Source organism: Chinchilla lanigera, unplaced genomic scaffold (genome assembly GCF_000276665.1).
Source record: "Chinchilla lanigera isolate Chin_1 unplaced genomic scaffold, ChiLan1.0 scaffold00122, whole genome shotgun sequence".
Classification (NCBI taxonomy): domain Eukaryota; kingdom Metazoa; phylum Chordata; class Mammalia; order Rodentia; family Chinchillidae; genus Chinchilla; species Chinchilla lanigera.
Window position 1 is genome coordinate 4,078,558 of NW_004955523.1, and position 5,272 is coordinate 4,083,829.

Sequence of the window (5,272 nt, forward strand, 5' to 3'; positions counted from 1 at the left end):
CAGTGCTCTCCAGGAGGACGCTGTTTCCCCAGAAGCCAGAATTCGGGTGTCTCTCGAGAAAGAAAAACTACGAACTCATGAAAAGCTCCACCACATCACAGGGATGCCTTGTCCCTTCAGTCACGCTCTCCCTTCGCTCTGCTTTACCCTGGAGTCCCTCTCAGCTCCTCTGTTGGCACATGGTCTTCACTCGACAAGTCCTGAAGTCAAGGACCTTTCATGCCCGTAATCTGCACCTAGCACAGGGCTGAACACAGGGAACATTTTTTTTTTTTAAAGAAAATTAAAATTAGGAAAAAAAAACATTAAAAACGATAATTTCAAGACAAGGTGACAGGAAATCTACAATGGTTGTTATAAGCATGTAAAACAGGTAAAAAAAAAATAAGCATTAACTGTTCCTTTCAATAAACCAATAGAAATTAGTAGTACAATTATTTTAGCTACCTTGCATGTATATCTATCTATCTATCTATCTATCTATCTATCTATCTATCATCTGTCTAATTTTTCCCTTTCCCTAGCAGTTACTTTCCCTTTCACATATCTATTGTGCCTTTCAGATTTTATTTACTCTTTCAATTTCTTACACTAGGGAAACAATATAATGGTTACACATGTGGATCTGATTTATTTCCCTTATGAGTATGGTCTCTAGTTGCATCCATTTACCTATAGAAGCCTCGAGTTTTTCTTTCTTTATAGCTGAGTAATACTCCATTGTATAAAAATACCACATCTTTTTTATCCATTCCTCAGTTGATGGGCATTTGGGTTGTTTCCCAGATTTAGCTATGACAAATTGTGCCGCTATAAAAATGGGTGCACATAAATCACTGTGGCATGATGTTTTCAGTTCTGCTGGGAAAATACCCAGAAAGGGAATAGCTGGGTCGAATGGGGCCTCCAATCCTAGCTTTCTGAGGAATCTCCACACTGACCTCCACAGTGGTTGCACCAGTCTACACTCCCACCAACAGTGGAGGAGGGTTTTTCCCCACGGCCCCTCCCAGCATTTGTTATTGGTTGATTTCTTGATGGCAGCCACTTGTGTTGGCCTCCTTCCTATTCCCAGTGTCAATGTATGATGCTGTGTGCCATCTGACTTCCCTTCATGATGTGAAAGATGTGCATTCCCCTTGACAGCACAAAGCTAGGTCCCTCCTCAGGAAATACCCTCCAGCCAAAGAAGGCCAACTTACCCATGGTTACGTCTCTCCCAAGAACTGGTCACTCCTGGCTGTTGGGATGATCAAGACAACCCTAAAGGCCCTTGAGAGACCCAGATCTCGCTGTAGGAGTGCCTAAGGCTTTGTGACTGCAGCACAGTGCAGCTTCTCCCTCTGCTTGAGCATGCTTCCTTCACCCGGCAGGGGCTGAGGGCTGTCAAAGCACCAGAGAAGGAAGAACAAGGCTACAGACAACTACTCACTATTTAAATGAAAGCAAAGCACCAGAGTCAGAAAGTCATGGTGGCCTACAAAGAGAGCTTCCTCTTCTTCAGCCAGCGGGCAGAAGCAGCTAGAGCTCCAGAGAAGACTGAATTCTCAGCTTAGGCAAGTCTGCTAATGCCAAGGCCTGGGCCCTAGCTGGGAAGCAAGGAGTTAAGACTTGACCCGGGGATCCTATTTTGAGCTTCCTGTGAGATTGACTGAAGCCTTTGTGTTAGTTTAGCTTGGTGCGCTGAGTAACTTAAAAGCCCTGAGCCCCTGCCGCAAACATGGGGCTGCAGATGTGACCCACTCCATTCTGCTCATCCCCCTTGGAGTCTATGTCTCTTTCCCCTCCTGGCTGCCCGGTCAGTAACTGTGATCAAACCCCAAGAGAAACCAGCTAGGAAACTGCTGGGTCTCCTAGCGGAGAAGGGGATTATACGCAGATGGAGCTGTAAGACCTTGCTAGTGTGTATTTACAGAAATAGGGAAAATATACTGTACATGGGTTGGGATTTGGAGGGTGCTGAATCAAGAGAGAAACATTGTAAATTTGTGTAAGAGTTTATCAATATGAGTTTTCTTTGATAGAAGAACAATATTCTTAAAAGGCTATGACTATGTTGCTAGTTTGTGTGCTCAAACCTTAAGGGGGAAAGAAGTAGCCTAAACTACATGAAATAGAGATGCTGGTATTGCCAGGGTAAAACAGGTGGAGAAGTGGATCCAAGGCCCAGAGACGCAGGCCTGCTAAAATGGACACACTACAGGTAGTCAGAAGACCCACCACCCACCTGCGTTCTGTGGGAGGCAAAGCCAGAAAGGACACTTTGTTCAGCAAAGTGATAAGGAATGTGCCACTTCCAGGAGTCGCAGCACTCCTGAGAATCCTCAGTAGGCCAGGCTCAGCCTAGCAGAGGGCGTTACGGAACTAGCTGTGTTCATGGCCACGGGAAGACAGGGTCTCAGACGAATTGAGGCCCGTAAACACATGACCTCAGAAGCGAGTTAGACGCAATAACTATAGTACGGGATACGGTCAAATGCTGCAAACATTACATTGGTCATCTCATACCAATCAGCTTGGACCAATGAGTGGGAAGTACAGTGGGAGACGCATCCTATAAACATCCAGGAGCTGGCTGGGGCATCCCTTTCAAAATAAAGGACCCACTTCTCTAATCACTCAACGGGAACCAAAATGTCCCAGACATTAAGTTGGGTCCTGAAGTCAGGACAGTCTATTTGTGGGAATACTGCTTTGACCCATTTGCTAGGTCACGTAGAAAACCTCCACCTTTGGGGGGAACCCAGAGGAGGACATAGTTCCACAGCACACCCAGGGTACGGTGATGCGGCTTTGTTACCTGCTCCAACAGCCTGGGAGAGCTTATGATATTAAGGAGGAAAATATTGCATCGCTGATGGCAAACCCAACTGGAAGCTCACCAAGTAAAACCCACAGGCTTCTGGAGTACGGCCACAGCGTTTATAGCAGAGCAGTGAACCTGTTTTAAAAGCTTCTGGGTTGCGACTGGGCCTTAGTGGAGTGTTTAGCGCCATCAGACACTTCGCTTTAAGTCTGCGTGGCCTAGCAGCAGTCCAACCTCAGACGAAAGGGGAAGCGGGGTGTGGGGCGTAAGGCTCAGGGAGGGGAGGGGCAGGGCGCAAGCAGGCCCCGAGGGAAGGTGGTCCAGGCTTCCACGAAGGCCGCTCATTACCGTCACACAAGAGCCTCCCCTCCGTGCACACCTAGGTCAAGCGGGTGCAGGGCGACTCTTTCATACCCAACCCACAGAGGTAAAATGCCAAGTCTGGTCCACAGCTGGGCGGGTGCAGTAAGATGGGACCGCTGTTGCAATTCGGCCCCTGTGAGAGAATGGTGAGGGGAAATCAGGGAAAGACAAACATCTTGCTATCCAACCCTCGGCTCTGTGTGCAAAGAGAACATGCCCAAGGCTAGAAACTGTAAACTCGACAGTAGCAATTGACTCGTCTGCTTGGTTGGGGCTAAGAAAACGCAGACTCGGGACAAGAGCAGAGGCAGCCGGAAGGACCTGTGGGCGAGAGCCTGGAGGGTAAGGACCTCTGAGAGCATGTTCACGCCCACCAGGGAGCCTGCACTGTGGAAACGCACTCAGTAACCACACAGTCTAAATGACCTGCAGAGCTGGCAGCGGCAGCTTCTTCCTGGGCCACTCTGGCGGAGCAGGAGCTTCTCATCAGCAAGATAAAGGGCCTCTCCAAGGCTGAAGAGCTAGTGAAACCATAGCTGTGATCTACGCTCGCAACCACAGGAGAGCATAAAGGTGTCCCTCCCCCTTTTCCATAGCTGTCACTTTCCGCCCCACATCACCTGTAGGCCTCTTTCTAGCCTGAGTTCCAAGAGGGTGACCCAATACAGGTGGAGAAACTAAGACATTCACGGGAGACATGCTGGAACTTGTGGATGTGAACAGTTTTCTGGTTTCCAAAAAGGAAAAGATACATTCCAGGTGAAGCTAGTTTTTTTTTTTTTTGAGGCGGGTGTCTCTTGTCTTCTAATCCATGTTTCAAACAAAACGCAGGTGGAGGATCATATAAGATGAATCATAATCCCAGGCACTGGGTGGTTTTTGTAATGCAACCACTTCCCTGCCCCAAACACCCATGCACCCAGCCGAGAAAAAAGGTAAAGTTCACTTAGCTTTCACCCGAAGGACGTTTTAGTCCTCAGATTATCAGTGGAGATGTTAATTTAGGATGAATCAAACGGTTACACTCAGGGCTGGAACTTGCACTGGCCACCTCTCACCTCTGCTCCTGCTGCAGCAGTGACTAGAGTGTGCGTCTGCTGCAGAGGACAGGTAAAAGGGACCTCAGGCCTAGAAGTCACTGCCTAGGACAGAGAACACGGAAAAGACTGACTTGTGACTTTCCAATCAGGACCCGCAGGAGGACAAGAAGTTAATGAGATCCTGTGTATCTTTCATTAGTTTAAACAAGTTTGCTTTAGCTAAATGATCTGGCTTGAATGAATTCGATTGAATGAGACACAAACTGTGATCTTATTTCTTCCAGGCCCTTGCAATTGAAGTGGACGTGGTTTGTGCTATGTGTGGTCCCCTTCACTGTGGCTGGTACGGTCTGTAGGCCAGCCAGCAACACCTTCGGGGTGAAATGAAGCATGTAAGAATATACAGAATCTGAGCAACAACACAAAATCGAATTAACTGATATATATATATATATATATATGGAAGGCTTTCATGATTGCAGAACACCCCCCATGCCTTTTACAACATTAACTAAAACTGACAGTAAAGCAAAGGTAAACAAATAAGGATTAACATCGCGAAGTTCCTCTGACTCCAGTTAAGCAATAACTAGAAAATCACTGAATATTTGGGAAATTAACTAACAAGGGTCTAATCAATGGGTCAAATAAGAAAACATAATAAAAATACAAATCAAAACCTGACTCAGTCAAAGGCAATGTTTACAGACAAATTTGTAACCTTCAATTGCATAAATCAGAAAAGAACAAAGGCTGAAAAGCAAAGAATTGAGTGTTCACCTCCACAAGTTAAGAAAAGGGGACAGCAAACCAAGGAGGAATAAATACCAGTGTAGAAGGCAGGAAGGTAAAGCAGATAGTAGAAATAACTGACAGCCGAAAGTTGGTTCTTTGCAAAGATGGCTTCTTGCTGAGCCCACTCAAGAAAGAGAAGGCAAAAATAACCTTAACCAAGCATGGAAAGGGGGACACTCTGCAGGCATCACACACAGCATGCAGATGAGAGTACTACTGCTTCCTGCCAGTAAGTCTGAAAACGAAAATGAGACAGACCTGCTGCTAC